The 21,039-nt window shown below is 38.2% G+C and overlaps 1 protein-coding gene across 4 annotated transcripts in view; it reads left to right on the top strand.

Annotated features, from left to right (window-relative positions):
* The window catches only part of KLF12 (KLF transcription factor 12), a 435,411-nt gene that overhangs the window by 40,627 nt on the left and 373,745 nt on the right, over positions 1-21,039 (top strand). Inside the window, exon 2 of one of the 4 annotated variants that reach the window (XM_049647471.1) lies at positions 19,377-19,428. The exons of 2 other annotated variants lie outside the window; for them this stretch is intronic. The gene's annotated coding sequence lies outside the window, so the exon portion shown is untranslated. Of the gene's footprint in view, positions 1-16,069; positions 19,429-21,039 lie in introns of those variants that run through there. One more of the 4 variants, XM_049647470.1, reaches the window with a different exon arrangement.

Here is a 21,039-nt window from a genome sequence, read left to right as displayed (position 1 = left end):
TACAGTTTTATTGTCAGTAACCCCTGACATTTCTTCTTAAAATTTTTTAATTAAAAATTTTTTTGAATGTTTATCTTGAGAGAGAGAGTGAGAGAGTGTGTGCACACCCTAGAGGGGGAGGGACAGAGAGAGCGGGAGATACAGAATCCAAAGCAGGCTTTAGGCTCTGAGCTGTCAGCACAGAGCTGGATGCGGGGCTTGAACCCTTGGACTGCAAGATCATGACCTGAGCCGAAGTTGGAGGCTTAACAGACTGAGCCACCCGGGCACCTCTAACCCCTGACATTTCTAATCTGAAATCCCATGTGGGGTTTTTACTTACATCCCAAGAATCTGGGGGGGGGGGAAGGAAATGAATTGATCTTTTATGCAACCTGGAGATTTGAAAAAATGTAAACTTTTCAGGCTGGAGAATATATGATTAGAGTCTATAAAATGCAGACCTGTTGATCATATCTCAGAAATCTGTATTAGAACTGAATTCTCCCATGAAATCTGAACAATATTAAGTGTAAAACAAGTGAAAGAAATAATGCTGCATACAATGAGTAGAATAACTATAAAATATATTATGTATGTGAGGTGTTTTATATTGAAAAAATCATCAAAAATGCTTTAAAGATATAGGCAAATCAATAGGACAATGAATATAAAAGCTTTTTTGGTTGTAGAAAAAAACATTTACTGAGTCCTTCCTATGTGACAGGCATGGTGCTTCATCTGGGGGTTCCTGGCCCAATCCTTTTCCCTTAGACACACAATCTGGTGAGGAGATAACTTATGTATGTGATATACATGTGCTATATGAAGGAAGGCACGGAGTCCTTTGGAAGCCCATTGTGCTCAGATCATTTCTTCCCCTCCATGAAAGTTACGTGCATATGCTTTTTAAAACCTATAGTTTTCTAAATATCTTCAGATTGTATATATTTAGTCGTAATAAAACTGTCCTTTTGCTTTCTCAAATGGTGAAGGATTAGAGGATAGATCATTTGAATGAACATGATTTTAAACTTTTCATGCTGTGTGTGTGTGTGTGCTTGTATGTGTGTATGACAGATATTTAGGAGTATAATGTGTGTGTGTGTGTGTACTTATGAGGTGTACTTAAAATATATAAAATTATATACATCAGAATCTATATACTGATTTAAATTCTGGAACTGCGTACTTGTGTAACTTAAATCTAGAATATCTCTTAGCTGTTTTTTTTTCCTCATTGTTTTTCACTTATATACCTAATGAGGTCTGAAATATTTGGGATAGATTGTCCTTCCCCAAGGAGGGAAATTGATATGCACGTGTTTTTAGTGACTTATGTTGAAATCAAAGTGGTTGAAATAGTGGATTGCTATTTAAGTCAGAGTAATGCACCTTACATTAATTTGTATTTTTATTTATTTTACATACCTAGAAAAATTGACCTGAGGAATAGTGTGTTCATTGTAGGCCCTCTCACTATATGTAATTTTTAGAATCCATTCTTGACTACATTTTCTTTTTTGCATAGGATATATTCTGAAAAACCTTACAATTAGAACTTTATAGCTAGAATGCTCTTTAAAAACTAATTTCATCTAATTCCTTCAAGCTATTTACAAGCAAAGGACAATGACTATATTATGGTTATTCATAGTTCACAGAGTTAGTTTTTCATTGAATGGAACTCCAGCTTTGCCCAAATCTATGACTTCCATATTTTAATTTCTTTATTCTTTGTTTGATGTTATTTTGGGAACTAATGTCAGAAAGGAAGCTAAAAAAGTTGCAGTGGAATCTCCATGAGATCTGGGACAGTTTTTAGATTTTTGTAGATGTTTATTTCACTTATATAGATAAGTGGGAAGTAATTGTGAGAACTAGGAGACACCGCGTATCATTTTTTCACGTAGATGGGAGAGGGAACAGGAGAGACCTGGTTTTGATGAGGAAAGAGCATGTGCATAGGCAAAGTAAGTAAAATAACAGAGTATTTTGTGTTAAAGAAAAATGAGGAGACAGAATGTGTTACCCAGAAATCATGTTTCTTTACCATTTTGGGTATATGCTTGCAATCTATCCCAAAAAGATGATTTTTGCCTCCTAAAGATGTCCATGGTGATTTTTTTTTTAAAACAACTTCACTAGCGCCAATGAAACAACCACTACCTTTGCTGCCACTATCCACTTTACTTTTTAGCAGGCATTTACCTCAGGCTGGTTGGTGGTGGTAGGTTATGGAGCACTATTTTGTACTCCATGAGGGATCTAATGCAACTTTTCAAGTACAGCAGCAGTGTGGTGAAAACAGTAATGCAAAAAACTTAACCTGAGGAGCATGCAGATTGGATATAACGGGGGAGAAACTAGAGTCCAAGAAACCAAGTAGAAAGTAAAAATTGTGGTCTGGCCTAAAATAAGGGCATTTGGGAATGCAAGCAGTAGATAGAATTAAGAGCATTTCCTGAAGAGTGTTTTGAAGCCAGAGAACTACAAATACAGAGAAAGAGGGAGAGATTGGATGGTGAAGTTTCAGGGCTGGGTGATTTGGAGAATGATGATGCCATTCCCACAGGGTCATTGTGGGAGAGGTGATTTGGGGTTACATTCTGAGTTCAGTATTGCTTCAATATAAGCTGCTAGTGGGGCATCTGAGTGCATGTGTGCTCAGGGATTGGGATTAGGGAACTGGAGCTCAGGTAAGATTTTTGATCTGGAAAAAGGCTTTTGAGCACAAGAGTTCTGGGCAGAACTTTCAGACATGATTCAGTACAGGGGGGAGGAAGATAGTTTGCCTTTACTCAGAAATAGCTATTTCAGCACCTGCTTCCAAGATTGTATTTCTGGTCCACTTATCCACTAGCATTTCCTAACTGTATGATTCAGGCAATTAAGATGTGTTTGATTATGAATAAAGAAAATGAATTCAAATTGGCTTTAGTAATAAAAGGGGCTTTGGTTGCCTGATAAGAGAAAGTCCTGAGTTAGGTAGGTCTTCAGAATTAGTTTGCTCAACAGTCTTTCTATCTCTCTGTGTCACCTTTAACTTCAGGCTGACTCCTGAAGTATACAGGAGTGAGAAGGAAGGTGTCTGTTGTTTTACTTGGAGAGTGAGAAGAAGTTGGCTTCTGGCAGCTCTCTTCAGAAGGTGAGGAAGCTTCTTTCTCAGGTGCCTCTGTGATAAAGATGCCATAATTCACCACGATTGTGGAATATTTTTCCATTCATACAGATCTTCTTTAATTTCTCTCAACATTGTTTTGTAGTTTTCAGAGTATAGGCTTTGTAATCCATTTGTTAAATTTATTCTCAAGTATTTCATTCTTTTTGATGCTATCGTAAATAGAGTTCCTTTTTAAATTGGGGTATAGTTGACACAACACTGTATTAGTTTCAGATGTACAACCTAACGATTCGATGTTTGTATATTTTCTAAAATGATCACCACAATGGCTAATTAACATTCCTTATCATACATAGTTACAGACTTTTGTTTTCCTTTGAAGGTAACTTTTAAGATTTACTTGGTTCGCAGTGTTAAATATGCAATATGGTATTATTTACTAGAGAGTAGAATTGTTTTCTTAATTTCATTTTTGGATTGTTTATGCAAGTGTATAGAAATAAAATTAATTTCTGTGTATTTATATTATACCCTGCAGTCTTTCTGAACTATTTATTCTAAGTTTTAAAATGGGTTCTGTAAGAATTTCTGATACACAGGATCATGTATTTGTGAATAGAGTTAGTTTTACTTTTCCCTTTCCAATCTGAATGGCTTTTATTTTTTTTTCTTGCTTAATTGCCTTGGCTAGAACTTTTAGTATAGTGTTGAAGAAAAGTGAGAGTAGATATTCTTGTCACTTTTTGATCTTGGGGAAAGCTTCTGTTTTTTCACCATTAAGTGTGATATAATCTATGGTTTTTGGTAAAGGGCCTTTCTCATATTGAACACATTCCCTTCCATTCCTACTTTGTTGGGTATTTATATCATGAAAGGGGATTGGCTTTTTGGGATGTTTTTACTGCATTTATTGATATGATCATGTGGTTTTTGTTTTTTAGTCTATTGACATGGCGCAATACATTAATTTTCACATATTAAACCAACATTGTATATGTGGGATAAATCTCACTTGGTCATGATATGTAATTCTTTTTATATGTTGCTGGATGTGGTTCCACTGGTGTTTTGTTGTGGATTTTTGTATCCATATTCATAAGTGATAACAGTATGTAGTTTTCTTGTCTTTTTTGCAAATAATTCATTTTTAAATGCCTCTGTTTGGATTAACAGTGGAATTTTCAACAGGTTATTGATATTTTTTATGGACTTATCAAAGTACACACTTATTAAATAACATGGCTATGAATTAACAGTCTACCATCATATTTTGAAGATATATATATATATACACACATGTATATGTGTGTGTATATATATATATGTGTATATATACACATATACATGTGTATACATATATACACGTATGTGTGTGTATATATATATATATATATATATTTAAGGATTGGGACAAGAACACAGCAACATCTGTTTTTACAGGGGAAATACAGAATCTATTTTATTTATGAACCTAGTGTGTTTTCCACTTTTTTTTGCGTGGGTGGAAGTGTTTATTAGACTGTGTGAGTATGTGTGTGTGTGTGTGTGTGTGTGTGTGTGAGTGTGTGTGTTAATAGACTTATTTACCCCATCATATACCTGAAAAGCAATGGATATATTACAATATGAATAAAATAAAAATGAATTTTATGGAAATTAAACTTGGGTTTGTATTTAGAATTTTATTAACTTTTTTCGATAACTAAAGCATGAGAGTTTTACAAATGATAATTGCACAGTTGCACTAGAAGTGGTAGAATAACTTACTGCATATTATTTTTTAAGAACTTTGGACACAATACAGTTGTTTATAGCACAGTCTAAAAAATAAAGCCTATCTTGAAGCATCCTCATATGCATACAATTGAAGTTTGTATCTTTTTTTTTTTTAATGTTTATTTATTTTTGAGAGAGACAGAGACAGGATGTGAGTGGGTTAGGGGCAGAGAGAGAGGGAGACGCAGAGTCTGAAGCAGGCTCCAGGCTCTGAGCTGTCGGCACAGAGCCCGACGCGGGGCTCAAACCCAAGAGCTGTGAGATCATGACCTGAGCCGAAGTCGGACGCTCAACTGACTGAGCCACCCAGGCGCCCCTGAAGTTTGTATCTTTAATCATAATTACTTGTAAGTGATTGTAACACTTCAAAGAACTTTCACGTTTGTCATCCTATTTGGTCATCATCAGAGCCTTTTAAAAAATAGGAAATACTCTGATTCTAATTTGTCAGACAAATTCCGTTGTTGAAAGACCTTGAGGTTACAGATCTGTATAGTGATCTAGAATACCGGAAAGGTATTCGGAATCCCAGCCATATACTCTTTCTTATAAATCAAGTTAAGTCCATAAAAGTATCAGCTAAAGAACATATTCTGATTCTGAGTGGCCCTCATTTTTTTCTCTTAGTCCTTTGGCATGCTAGAGTAGAAACAGCAGCCACCAGCATTTTCACTAGTGCAGGAGTCTCTGTGGTGGAGTACATTTCCCCAAAGGATGGTATTCTTAGTGGAGTTTCTGAACAGAAGGTTTGCCAGATACTAAGAGTTGTTTGCTCACCATCTTTCGTGGAGTTTTTAGTAGACCCCTTTCTGCTTAGGGTCCCGTGGTGTCGAGGGAGAACAGGACCGTGCTTTTGTATCTGGTCTGTAGGGTATCACTCCCTCCTATAATCATTCATCCTTGTGAAGTTTCTAAGAATACGGGGTATGCTGCTAAAACTACCCTGGATCATGCCCTCATTAGTGTTCTTGTTAAAAATGCACCTGGGTGTAGTAACAGGCAGTGCTTTCTTTTCTGCTCCTTTACTGTTTGTGCATTCAGCGGGGGCTTCCTGTAGAGCCCCCTTCTGTCTTCCTCTTCACGGTGTACTGGGAACCACCAATTAATTCTGTAGTAGTGCCTTACATTACAGAGGTTTTCATTTGACGCTAACAACTGAAGACCTTACTGCCTCTAATTTACAGATAAAAAACCCCTGAGGCTCAGGAACAACGTGACTAGAAGCTTAGAATGACGTGACCGGAAGAGGGTGGCATGAGCTGGTCTAGAAGCCTCACTTCTATCAGATAATAAGCTCCTTGAGAACAGGGAGTACATTTTAATCAGCAGTTCAGCTGCAGCACTTAGCATGTTTCTTGGCCTAGACATGTGTTCAATAAATGTTGAGTCCCTGATCCCGGGCCGAGTGGTTGACCCCAACTCTGCTAGTGTGACATTGCTTATGCAGATGATTCTGAACGCTTACAGAAAGTTGAGGCTCTCCTAGGGCCCAGGGGCCTCAGCTACTTTCAGAAGTGAGAACATCCTCCCAGGACTTTTTTTTTTTTTTTTTTTAAACCACGTTGCTGTTCTGTCTCTGACCTGCGCAACTTCAGCAGTGGACCTGCGTCAACATTCACATCATGTGTGCTTGCTGCTTGCCAAGCTTCTGGTCCCGTGTGCTTCCGATGGCCGAATTCATGTGACTCCTGCTTCATGTCCGAACTCCCATCTTGGGCTGTGACCTACTCCTTGTCCAAGAAATCGTGTTGTCGGAAACTAACTCCACGTGATGTTATTGCCAAACAACATCCTAGTTCTTCTCCAGCATCCCCAGTGGCATGTAAGAAAAACGTGCTAGGCAGTTAAGTTTTGGAAGATACAAGGAGAAGTTGACATCTCTAGATTTACATCTTTAAAACAAAAATGCTGCTGATCATCAGTCAGCCTCTCCCTATGCCTAAAACATCAGTGATTTATTTAGCTCGGCATTTTAACAAAAATTGGCTTTTGAAATTTAAACCTCTTTTATATTTACCTCCGTATTAAAAACTCCATATAGCTTTCATAATTTTTAATGCGTAAAAATACAAAGCAGGCTGAAAGTAAGATTAGTTTAAAATCAACTTTTCCCCATTGAGGGTAATCGTTTGCTCAGATTATGATTTTAGCAGGCACCAACAGTCTCTGTTTCCATACAGACACTTGGCTTTTGGCTTGGATGCTATATGATGGTGTAGTATTTTTCAGTGTGTGTTCCACTGACAACTTGCACCAGATTTACCAGAAGTATGTGTTAAAATGCAGATTCCTAGGCCTCATCCAAGGGGACTAAATCAGAACATTTGAAGGTGGAGCCCAGGAATTGGCATTTAAACAAGCCCCCTGTTGATTGTGCTGAATCCCAAAGTTAGAAGCCTGTGGGCCAGCTGAGGATCCAAGTCAAAGATCTTGGATTTAGTCCCTCCACCACTGAAGGCTCTTTGATATTTATACTTTGACCTTTGTAGCTGAAAATAGGAATGATGGTAACAGCTACCTCAAGGAGGTGTGAGGATTCGGGGAATTATATGTAATTAGTGCAGTGTCTGGGATATCACAAGCCCTCAAGAAATGCTGCTACTCAGGCTTGTTGTTACCAATACCGTTGCACCCAAATGATACAATAGCTACGAGGATTCGTGCTCCCTTCAAAATGAGGATAAGCTTGTTACCAGAAAGACCACTTCTGAGAGTTAAGAAGTCAGTGCCAGATGTTGGCAAATGATGGCCCACAGCCTGCTTTTATAAATAAAGTTTTATGGGTGCACAGCCACCACGTTTGTTTAATAAGTATCGTCTGTGACTGCTTTGGACTCTGCCTTACAAAGCCGAAGATATTTACTTTCTGGCGCTCAACAGAAGTTAGCTGACTCTTGCTCTGTTCTAATGTGGACTTTGGCGAAAGCTTCGACCATGTCAGTCTGTTGTGCAGAGGCAGTCAGGCGTGGGTAATAAGAGAGAGTGCTGGGAACAGTGGCCACGCCTGCTGCCTCAGATCCTTAAGAAAAGCCAGCCCTTCATTGTGCCTTTCTGCCACTGCCTTCTTGCTCCACCTAAAAATCAGTGATGGGGTCCTGTGCCATTTTTGTATCTGGGAAACCAGAAGGGTGAGTACTTTGGAGGCTCTCAGGACTGTGAGTTGTTATGGTCCCTACGAATAATAACACGGAAAGTAAAACAGCATATGGCGAACATCTAGACAAAACACAGTTGCATACCCTGGTGGGCTTCCTTACCATCGAGTTTGAATTCACACCATGCGCTAAAAATGTGTTGTTGTTCATCTCCCATCACCTATGAATTAAAAGCCAAAACCAAACCACACCCAACTCTCAGAAAAGAAAAAAAAGTGACACAGAATTGTAGAAGCATCTTGTAAACAATCACAACCTAATTCTCTAAACCTGAAACTCTAACTGGAGATAAGATTGTTGAAATTTGTGGCTACATTTCACAAAAGAAGCTAACCTCCTAGAACTTTTGTGAACAAACTTTGTATCGTGCCCAGGCATACAAGCAATGATTAATTTATGATGTTTTGATATTTCCCAACACTTTTTTTTAATGTTTATTTTTGAGAGAGAGAGGGAGCGAGAGAGAGCACATGAGTGGGGAGGGACAGAGAGAGAGAGGGACACACAGAATCTGAAGCAGGCTCCAGGCTCCAAGCTGTCTGTGCAGAGCTGGACATGGGGCTCGAACTCAAGAGCTGTGAGATCATGACCTGAGCCAAAGTCAGACACTTAACCGACTAAGCCACCCAGGTGCCCCTTTCCAACACTTTTAATAGGAATATTTCACTTTCCCAAAGGTACTAGTTATATTCTTCTTGCATTAGGGTCTAATGTTGTCATGGGCTGTAGCTGAGAAAGAACCTCTGAACTATGGGTTTATATTCAACCATTAACATAATTTTGTATGGTCTTTGAGGCAGTGTATATAAGGTATCCCCATTTTTTCAGTAAAACCTTCGTTTGCAAGCATAATTCATTTAGAAACATGCTTGTAATCCAAAGCGCTTGCGTATCAAAGTGAATTTCAAGAACCATTGGTTCAGTTGTGATCATGTGACGTTCGGTGTCACAAACTACTCACGCAAGACCTCACTCAGTGCAACACCTCGCTCGTTTATCAAGTTAAAATTTATTAGAAATGTTTGCTCATCTTGCGGAACACTCGCAGAACGAGTTACTCATATTCATGAAACTACAGTAGACATCTAATCGTCAGCCAAAATGTTGTGAGAGATCAAACAGAACACTATTCTGTGTTCTTTTGGGTTTGATTATAGGTGTTTTTCTATGTATTCTGCAGTGTTTTCTGTTTTTCTCTGCGTGTGTGTCTCATTCCTTCTTCACTTGGTCCCTTAACTCTATTCTTCCCCTTGTCCTGTTCCTTTAACGGGTACGTAGTGCATCTCTTGGGTCCAGTATTTATGCAGTGTAACTAGCACAGTTTCTGACATTTCTCTTTAAAAAAAAAAAAATTCCTGCCAAACAAAAATTTTTTATGTGCCCTTTGATTAATATTTTTATTAGCTTGCTGACTCTCTAATAAGAAAAAAAGTTCCCATCCCCTGTTTTCTTGGCTTCTTTGTGTTGCTGGCTCAGAGTGTTTTATTGTTTGATGGAGTAGATAAAATTCCCCTGATGTTTCCTACTCACTCTAAATTTGGAATACACCTACAGTATTCTTTTAGGCTTTATTGTTTCCTAAACCATCTATTTAAATGCAGTCCTAAAGCTTAAACGGAACACTGTTATTGTGGCTAAAAATAATATGTGTAATGGAGCAGTAGATTTGACTTCATTACCGTCTTCATAACCATGCAAAAGCCACCGTTCCCACAAAGCACTCAGTAAGGTCTAGTGATTATTAAATTTTGCCAGTTCCATAGTAAATGTATAATGGGTTACTTGCAGTGATTTGTAAATGGAATGGTGGGAAGAACTTGACCTTTAAAATTCAGTAGGGCCTTTCTGAAACCCTAATGTTTAGAGCAAAGGCAGAGGCATCCATAAGGACACTAGTCAAGGGGAAAGCTCTTGCCCATTACCGAACAGAATAGTATCTGATACACTCCGTCTATAGCAGAAGGAGGAACTTTTAGTGTATTATTTTATATTGAATGTCTGTGAACCTGAGACTGTTTGTAGCTCTTTTATAGGGAATGGTTGATTTAATGTTCTTATTTAATTTTCTTTTTATCATTTCTCAGAAAAAATTTTATATTTATTCTAGAATTAAAAAAAAATTATTTATTTTTGAGAGACAGAGAGAGAGAGAGAGAAATAGAGAGAGAAATAGAGTGTGAGCAGGGGAGGGGCAGAGAGAGAGGGAGACACAGAATCCAAAGCAGGCTTCAGGCTCTGAGCTGTTAGCACAGAGCCCGATGTGGACAGTGCTTGAACTCATGAACCTTAAGATCATGACCTGATCTGAAGTCAGAGGCTTAACCAACTGAGCCATGCAGGTGTCCCATCCTAGAATTTTGTTTGTGGTTTTTTTTTTTTATTGTGAGACAAATAAGTTTCTCCAGGTTAATTGAATTTAAATTCTGGTTTTTTTTTTTTAATTTTTTTTTTAACGTTTATTTATTTTTGAGACAGAGAGAGACAGAGCATGAATGGGGGAGGTTCAGAGAGAGGGAGACATCCGAGCTGTCAGCACAGAGCCCGACGCGGGGCTTGAACTCACGGACCGTGAGATCATGACCTGAGCCGAAGTCGGCCGCTCAACCGACTGAGCCACCCAGACGCCCCTGTTTTTTTTTTTTTAATTGAAGTTTTTTTTTTTTAACATTTATTCATTTTTGAGAGTGAGAGAGACAGAGCATGAGCAGGGGAGGGGCAGAGAGAGAGGGAAACACAGAATCTGAAGCGGGTTCCAGGCTCTGAGCTTTCAGCACAGGGCCGGACACGGGGCTTGAACTCACTGACTGCGAGATCATGACCTGAGCTGAAGTCGGACACTTAAGTGACTGAACCACACAGGTGCCCCCAAATTCTGTTTTAATAATGAACCTCACATACTTGCTCAATGACATTAAAGTAGATGATTTTGCCATTTGAATTATTCTATTACACTTTTATGATCCTGTACTTATGTTCTTGCTTGTCCCCAGTCTAAAATTCCCATCTGCCACTTCTTCCTCACTATATTCCTTCTTCTAACTATTCCAACTCTCAAAACCTGATTCCTCGTTCATATGCCATCTGCTCAAAGAAGCTGTCCTGCTTTGCAAAGTCAAATGAATGAATTTGGGTTTTTTAAAAATCTTAATTTCTGTACTTATAGAGACACTTTGTCTAGACTTGTATTTCATAGTTATTTTGTTGGCTGTCAATGATAGGCGTTATGTATTAAGTTGAACCATATGAAATTACCATTATTCAATTGTTTTTGAGGTACAGACATGTCAAGTTCATATGTCTGAACCTAATACTCATATCAACATTAACTGCACAAACCTCTGAAAATAAAGTATGGTCTGAGTTTATTAAAACACATTTTGGACTTGGGTTTATGTCTGTATCCTAGAGTACTTACAGAGTTTTGTACATAACAAATGTATTAAAGAATGTTTGTTGGAATGAAATCAGTTGGATTGTCTACATTACTGTTACTCTTTATGAGCTAACTAATAATTGCTTTAGAAATGATACCTGTTCTCTGGGGCACACTGTTATAAAACCAGGATATTAGAGGGGTGCCTGGGTGGCTCAGTCGTTGAGCATCTGACTGTTGGTTTCAGCTCAGGTCATGATCTCCTGGTTCGTGGGTTCGATCCCCATGTCTGGCTCTGTGTAGGCATTGCAGAGCCTGCTTGGAATTCTCTCTCTCTCCCTCTCACTCTGCCCTTCTCCTGCTTGTGCTCTCTCTCTTTTTCTCAAAATAAATAAATAACACTTAAAAATTTTTCTAAAACCAAGATATTTGAGTCCACTGTGTAATTTCATCTATTACCCACTCATTTCAGTGGTCATATACCTGAAGTTAAACTTCTTGTCTGAAAGTCACTGTTCCTCATGTTTTAGTTGTACACTATATAGCCTTTGTGGAAACTTTTTTCTTTACTTGGTCTATACTTGCCTTATTTTGCTTTACTTATTGCAAAAGTAATACTTCTTTCATTTCTAATTTTCCCCTCTTAAAAATTTTTTATCAACTTACTTCTTGGTTTGAAGGACTGTCAGTGCCCCCCACCTTGGAAAATGTTCCCTGGCTTGCTTTGTTTTATCATGGGAAAAAAACCTTTCTTTTGAAGTTATATTTTGTGCTTGCTAAAGGTCCAGTTAAATCACAGGAGATAAAAGCTGTACTGACAACCTTGGACATTCCCTGTCCTTTGCCAGAAATAGCAAACTAGATACTCATCTTGTACAAAAATATGTGCATGTTCATCCTCACTTAAAAACATCTTGTCTTGGGTCATTCTTGCAGCAAGTGGGAGGAGTCTAAGCCCATAGTGTGGAATCTGGGGGTTACAGGACATGAGGTAGGACTGGAGGGGAACAAAGTATGGTGCTGAACAAATGGAGAAAATGGTGCTTTTTCTTTATTGACAGGCTTTTTAGTTTTCAATACCGTACAATCTTTTTCTTAGCTCCTTACAATACCATACAATTTCCTCAAGATAGGTTTTTTTTTTTTTTTTTTTTTTTAATCTCACTTAGGCTTTTTTCCTAACTGGAAGAAATTTTGCATGAGAAAATGAGATTTTGGAATTACAGAGAAAGTTCAATCTGTGAATATGTTGAAATATTTTATAGCATCACATAGAAAGATATTTTTGTGAATTTCTTTTGTCCTTGAATCGATGACTTTGTAGTACACTACTTTAATTAGGTAGAATTTGTGATCAGCTCTCTTACAAGTTATGAGGCATGTATAGACATTTTTCACTTTTAGACTCCATTACTTGAGGTGTTTGAACATGAGACTATGGTCTATACAGTTAAAATTGGTAGTTTTAATAATTAACTAAGGTGACTTATTTTCTGATAAGAGTGGAGTAGGGGAACAGGTTATTGTAAATCTATGGGAGGAGTCTTTTTATGCCTGTATGTAGTGATACGTATATGTGCGTTTCTGCTGTTCCAATGAATAATTTGTTAAAATGGACTAGATCTTACTGAGCATGGATTGTAAACTCAGGGGTAGAGATCAATGTATTCCCCATGCCTAGGATGTTGTCTTGCGTGTGACAAATCTGTAATTATTATCTGTTGAGTGAATGGTTGAATTGATAAAATATCTGTTGGTTGCCTAATACCATGTTTTGAGCTCCTAGGAACAGAGAAAAAACGTAACATTAAACATGGTCTTTAAGGTTGTAAATTAGAAGTAGAGACAAACATCAATGCATATTAATAGAGAGAATGATTAGTACTGAGATCTGTAGTGCTCAAAGTAATTTTTTAATAAAAAAGGAGATAGATGGAAGAGGCAACAATAGGGATAACGTCATTTTCTAAGTACTGGACACCTACTTTGTACCATTTATTGCACTAGGTGTTTTATAGGTATTATCTCAGTGCATCTTCGTGACAGATCTGATTATTATCCGTGTTAGTCCTCCATGTGATAATCGAGGTTCAGTATCATTCTCAAGATCACCTAGCAGTTAAGTGGCGGTGCTGGGTTATAAGACTTCTGTCTGCCTCTTTAACAGTACTACTGCTTTATTGCTTTGCTAGTTTTCTGGAGCTGCCTGGACCAGGAGTGACCCAGGTTGGTAGTTGGGTACCAGAGGCCCTCTGGACACCTGTAGACCTAACAGAAGCCATTGAGCTCTTCCTAAACCAAAAATGTAACACAAATACTGCTGTCACTGGAGCTGGGCTCCACCCATTGGACTGGGTTCCGTGCTGGGAAGAGGGAATACTACGTAGAGACTTTAAGGGGCTTCCTTTGTCTCTGCCCTCGTCAATATCAGTGTTAAAATCTACACACTTTCAGTGATATCTTCAAGCTGGCCAATTCCCACTATAGGCAGTATTTTATGTATACATATAAACAGTTGTTAAAAACAAAGTGTGGTATTAATCATGGCTGCCATTGTGTTTGAGTTGCTTATAATTAGAGAACTGGTATAATTGATAGAGCTCTGCCAGGTGGTTCTAGATTTCTCACCTGGGGAACTTTTTACAAATACAGTTGACTGTCTTTTTTTTAATGTTTATTTTTGAGAGAGAGAGAGAGAGAGAGCACATGCTCACGTGAGTGTGTGTGAGAGAGTAGGGAAGGGTGGGGGGGTAAGAGGATGTGAAGTGGGCTCTGTGCTGACAGCATCGAGACTGATGGGGGGTTCAAACTCACAAACTGTGAGATCGGACACTTAACCGACTGAGCCACCAAGGCACCCCAATACTGTTGACCCTTGAACAACATTGGTTTGAACTGCACAGATCAACTTCTGCATGGAGTTTTTTTTTTGATAAATACAGTGCAGTTCTGAAATGATTTAACATTTCTTTTTCTGTAGGTTACTCTGTTGTAAGAACAAACTATATAATATACATAACATACAAAGTATGTGTTCATTGACTATCTAAAATATGTTATTGGTAAGGCTTCCAGTCAGTAGTAGGGCATTAGTAGTAAAGTTTTTGCGTAGTCGGAAGATATACTTGGATTTTCAATTGCACGGGGAGTTGGCTCCCCTAACCCCTGGGTTGTTCAAGGGTCCTCTGCTTTAGTACCTTAGCCCAGTCTCCAGAAAATCTAAGTAGGTTTGTATGGGGGCTAAGGAAATCAGTCAACCTATTTATCTATTCAGATGATTCTTGATTTTTTTTTAAGTTTATTTATTTTGAGAGAGAGAAAGAGAGAGAGGGAGAGGGAGAGAATGAATTCCTAGAAGGTTCCGCGCTGTCAGCACGTAGCCTGATGCAGGACTTGAACTCACAAACTAGGATATCGTGACCTGAATCAAAATCAAGAGTCAGATGCTTAACTGACTGAGCCACACAGGGGCCCCAGATGATTCTTCTTTCAATTTTTTTTTTCCATCTAGTGATTTTTAAGCATATAGGTCACATTCTCTCCTGTTTCCTCCTCACACACTTTTTAACATCTCTGAAGACAGCTTAATATTGTGTCATAGTTTAATTGACACAGTTTTTGTTTCTTGCATATAAGATAGTGGTACATATTACAACTGCTGGGAACTTCTAGTCAGTGATGGCTGGGCAGGTGATTTCTATAAAGGGAAAATGGTCACCTAGAAAACATTCATTTAGGGATGCCCTTACGATTCCCAGTGTGTAAATGTTTTAATTTAACTAAAGAACAGAGAAGCTATTTCATTTCATTAATCAGTACATTCGAATCATTACACTGAATGATTATGCTTCATTTATTTTGTGTCAGAATGTTTTCCACACAATAATAGAGAATAAAAGTGCATCATTAATTATAGCTGAGCAGCTCACACATGTATGGGTATATATATTTCCATATCATCACACAATGAAGGAAATGTAATATAAGAAATAATTAATCCTTACCAACGAATTGAAGATTCAATTAAATAGTAGTATTAAATTCACGGTCATTTGTAATCATGCCTTGTAACAGTTTTAAGTAATGCTTGACAAAGTTTGTAGAAACATTTCCATTTGCTTGTGTCTTCCCCTTCTAAATGGAAAGCTTTTTTTTTTGTAAGAACATGGTTATCTTTTGGGGGCAACAGTTACTTGTTTTGGAGAAGAGTGTAACTTTTTTTTGGAAACAGAATTGATTCATTTGCAGAGCTTCACTGGGATGGGATTTCTGAAAGAGAAGGACTAATTACCGTAAAAAAGTTGCAATTCTATGCATGGAAATTTGGATTTGCTCCTCTCCTGTGAATAGGGACCCTTCCTGATAAGACCCTCTGTGTCATGTGCCCTTTTAGTTATCAGAACTTCAAAGCTGCTTAATAATGTTTCTTCTAGTTCTTTCCCTTTCCCCTGGCTGGCTGGGACTCTTGTTAAAAACCCACAAAGCAAACTAACATACAAAATCTGCTTGCCGTACATAATTACAGTATCCTAAAAACCCTCTGTATCTTCCTAGGTCCAAAAGGGGCAAAAGGACTCCAGGCACCAGTCATTTCATTGGCTGTACTTATTTTCCGGAATAAAGTAGAGGACTTATTGAGTTCAGTAACTTCTTTTTTTTTTTTTTTTAATTTTTTTTTTAATGTTTATTTATTTTTGAGACAGAGAGACAGAGCATGAACAGGGGAGGGGCAGAGAGAGAGGGAGACACAGAATCTGAAACAGGCTCCAGGCTCTGAGCTGTCCGCGCAGAGCCCGACGCAGGGCTTGAACTCACGGACCGTGAGATCATGACCTGAGCCGAAGTTGGATGCTTAACTGACTGAGCCACCCAGGTGCCCCTAGTTCAGTAACTTCTAAAGAGGCAAATATGTCTCTCCTTTATAGATGAAAATATGGAGACGGGAAAAATTTAAGCAGTTTAAGAGACGCTACAGGGAAAAGTGGGTGGAGAACAAAATTTTAGAGGTTCTTGGAACACGTCATAGACTCTCTGAACTTGGTGATCTCTCTTTTTGCAACAAAGCCAAAATAATTTCAACACTATTTTTTTAAACACCAAACAGTTTTCAAATGGTTTCTTAAACATTGCTTCAGCTTACTATTATAATGAATTTCTGACTTACAGTTTTTATAGCAATTTTATAGTTTGTCTAAGAATACTCACTTCACAAATGGTGGGGTCATATCTAGACCTTGGAGGCTTAAGACATTTAGGCCCAATTCATTTCCATCACATCACACTTAGTGATTCACTGATAATCACATTTTTTTTTTTTTTGAGTTTATTTATTTTGAGGGAGGGAGGGACAGAGGGAGGGAGGGAGGGAGGGAGAGAGGGAGAGGGAGAGGGAGAGGGAGAGAGAGAGAGAGAGAGAGAGAGAGAGAGAGACATGCACCGCAGGAGGGGCATAGAGAGAGAGAAAGAGAGAATCCCATGCAGGTTTTGCACAGTCAGTGCAGAGCTCAATGTGGGGCTTGAATTCACGAACCATGAGATAATGACCTGAGCCAAAATCAAGAGTTGGATGCTTAACAGGCCAAGCCACACAGGTGTTCCACTTAATCACATCTTATCCCCTGCTCCCCAGTTATGACATCATTAATTGCAGTAATTTAATGTGACTTTTTATAATGTCACATTTTTTGCTCCAGGCTGTGATTTTTTTAAAAAAAGGTTTAATGTTTATTTTTGAGAGAGAGAGCGAGAACACGAGCATGGGAGGAGCAGAGAGAGAGAGAGAGACACAGAAACCGAAGCAGGCTCCAGGGTCTGGGCGGTCAGCACAGAGCCTGACACGGGGCTCGAACTCACAAACTATGAGATCATGACCTGAGAGCCAAAGTCACATGCTTAACCGACTGAGCCACCCAGGCGCCCGAGGCTGTGAGTTTTAAAAGCTGTTGAAGCCAAAATTCTTTCAGTATGGCTTGCACCCTTGATTTTAGGAGAATATGAAAAAGAAAATGAAATTTAACATTAAAAATGGATTTATACTAATAAAACAGCCACAGCCCATGTACAATTATGAAAAAACTCATTTCTAATTGAGAAGATAAGTCCACTTAAAAAATTTCTTTTATATGTAGAACAAGTTTATTGACATAGTTGGCATGCCGATTCAACCTATCTAAAGTGTACAATTCAGTAGTTTTTGGGACAGTCACAGAATTGTTCAGTGTACCACCATCAGTTTTAGAACATAAAACCTACTTTTAAAAGTGGAGGTATTCAGGTATATCCTGGTTCTTTTCAATTTGGGCCTGTTATGAATAGAACTGCTTTTAAAAAGTATAGGTAATTGTAACAAAATAAGTAATCTTCAAATTAATGTCAGAATCATGTGTTTGAAAACTTTTAATTATATTGTAATCATTTCTCAGCTATTTAGAGACATTTTATGTCGGTGTGCTGAGCTGGGTATCAAGCTTTTTTGAAATTTTTGGTTGTATCAGTGTCTAGTGTTTCTCCATTCCTGTTTTTGGTCATGTTTGCTTAAACAAATGAGTTTCATATATTACTGTACAAGCTATAAACATACACATGGTTCTTAAATATAGGTTGCATTTTTGTTTTAGCTTGTCAAGTTCATAGTAGACCCTGGGCAGAAGACTTTATCATTATTTACGGAACAGTGGTTCTCATTATTTGTTGCAGATTAGAATCACATGAGTATTTAAAAATAGTAATACCTTTACCTCCTCCTTGACGATTGTAATTTAATTGGTAATTTAATCCCACACGGGACCCAGGTGCCAATAGCTGGCATATTTAAGTTTCCTACATAATTCTCATGTGTGGCCAGGATTAAAAACTTGTTTTAGATTCTTGTTTTCAAAACGTTTGCAGCAGGAGCCTGAAGCTTAATTTTTCTAAACTCGTTTACTTTTCATTTATCTGTCTCATATCTCAAGAAAAAGTTGATTAACTCAAAGCTGGATTAGAAAATGGGGGGAGGCCCTGACTGAGTCTCCAGCTAGCACCTCTGAAGTTCATTTGCCACTTTGTTCATCTTTGTGTTCTCAGTTCCAGCAAATGCCTACTCTGCCCAAGTTCCTTACTTGCCTGCCTTCCTTTTCTTTCTTTCCTTTTCTTCCTTTCCTTCTTTCTTCGATGTTAAGTGCCTGCTGTCTGTTCCAGCACTGTTTTATATCCCGAGGACATAAACACAATTTGGAATCCTTCTTACATTTGAGTTGGCAAAAGATGCGTCATAAATATTTGTTGAATTGAATAGATTCACACCTGAGCCCTCTTGGCATACTGCTGTGCTGTGCCTCAAATCCTGTGTAGAAATTATGATTTTTTTGATATTCCAGGAACATTCCAGGCATTGTCTGTCACTTCCTCATTTGTTTGTCTGCTTCCCTGTTACATTCAAGGACATCCCACATCTAGCCAGGCTTAAACCATCAGGATAAAGTTGGTTAGGACGTGTAATTCAGGTCTTCTATCTCCATGTATCCCAGACTCGCATGGAGACTCACAGACTCACCTACCAACAACTGAGTTTTGGGTAATCTCAGAGTCAAGTTAGGTGATAAAGACCAGATGCTGTGACTTGTGGGTTGTAAGTCAGTGGAGGCTGTCCTGAGGACTTGTACAGCCTGACTACCAGGTCTTAGAACCCTGTCTTCTCTTCATCCCCATGGCATGTTTTATTTTCTGGGAGCAAGGTAGAAGGGGGACATGGTGTGATCCTCTACCAGTTTATAAATTCTCACTGGGTTGATTATCTCTCCTACGCTTGGATATTTCAGAGTTGACTTACCCCAGAAAAAGAATACTTACAGGTAGCAAAGTATCCACGCGAGCGCACCTGCACTCATGCACCCCCCACCCCCATATTTAAGAATGAGAAAACAGTAGCAGAAGACACAGTATTTTGTTTTAGTTTTTAATCAGTGATTTTGTTTTTACTTATTTGTAGCTTTCGCAGCCTCTCAGCATGTAGAAAATACCTTCTGAATACGATTAAACAGGTATGTGGTGCTGGGTGATGAGTCTTGTGCTGCTGCTAATGGAAATGTAAAATGGGGGGTGGGGAGAAAGATTGCAAAATTTAACAACACATTACTTCTTGTTGAGCCTTTGGTGCCACTCTTGGCATTATTAAAATATACATGAAGTACTGAATAAATGTTGACTAGAGTCATAGCATGCCCCGTGTTCTTAGGAAAATATTTTAAGAAATACATTCTGCCTTTAAAGCGAAGTAATGAAAGCTTAGGCATTGAGGTTTTTCCTTCACACTGCATTCCCTCCTGAATTCTTGCACTTTTTATTTGGGCTGTTTGACTTGTTTATTTCATTTTGCAAATAACACCGTCTCTGAACATGTGTGTATTTGTGTGTGCCTTTTCAAGGATTCGGTTTGTTTGAGAACTATAAGTATACCAAAGGAGCCTCTGTGGCCACCTTTAGAACAAAGCTTCCTAATTTCAGTGTCATTAAGTTAGCAGCTGGTGCAGCTGAATTCAAAGGCACATGCATGGTTATTGACTGTTTTCTCTGAAAACAGCCTGAACAAAGCATTTCCTTAAGCAATGTTGAGCAGGATTTGGAACTTCCTATGCCTCAGAAAAGTCTTAGAAAGGTTTATGGAATTGCAAAGGTCAACATTACTGCATGTGATTCACCTCTACCCCCAATCCATGGTATTTGACTCCTTTAAAAAAATCTTGTGTTTTAAAATCATATGGTCAGAATCCCTAAGCAAAGGAAAAAAAGAGAGAGAAAAAAATCCAGTTAAATCCAGTTATATCAGTTACTCTTAGATAATCCTTAGTAATGGCATAGGAGTGGGATAACACACATGCTAGTTAGTTTAAGAGCAAGAAAGTTTCAAAAGTTGTAGCTTGCACTATAGCATTGATAGGCTACTCTTACATATTATGTTGTTTAGTTTCTTGTATATAGTTAAGGAGAGTAATCTTTTTTTTTTTTTTTAATTTTTTTTTCAACGTTTTTTATTTATTTTTGGGACAGAGAGAGAAAGAGCATGAACGGGGGAGGGGCAGAGAGAGAGGGAGACACAGAATCGGAAACAGGCTCCAGGCTCCGAGCCATCAGCCCAGAGCCTGACTCGGGGCTCGAACTCACGGACCGCGAGATCGTGACCTGGCTGAAGTCGGACGCTTAACCGACTGCGCCACCCAGGCGCCCCAAGGAGAGTAATCTTTTATATAAATTTGTATTCTATGAGTATCTTGGAAATGGTAAAGATCAGGAGTTGGCAAGAATTCATGCATTTTTATCAAAGTGATCATGCTTTTATTTTTTATCATAATGTTTTCATTAATTTTCTTTGAAAATATTGACATATAATTGACATAACATGTTAATTTCAGGTGTACGACGTAATGATTCAGTGTTAGTATATATTGTGAAACGATCATCACAATAAGTATAGTTAACATCCATTGCCACGTACAGTTAACACATTTGTTTTTCTTGTAATAAGAACTCGGAAGATAGACTCTCTTAGCAACTTTTGAATATACAATACGGTATCTACCTTTCTTTTTTTTTTCTTTCTCTCTTTCTTCTTTCTTTCTTTCTTTCTTTCTTTCTTTCTTTCTTTCTTTCTTTCT

Source organism: Panthera uncia, assembly GCF_023721935.1.
Source record: "Panthera uncia isolate 11264 chromosome A1 unlocalized genomic scaffold, Puncia_PCG_1.0 HiC_scaffold_16, whole genome shotgun sequence".
Taxonomy (NCBI): Eukaryota; Metazoa; Chordata; class Mammalia; order Carnivora; family Felidae; genus Panthera; species Panthera uncia.
This window is presented reverse-complemented; position numbering and strand designations above follow the sequence as displayed.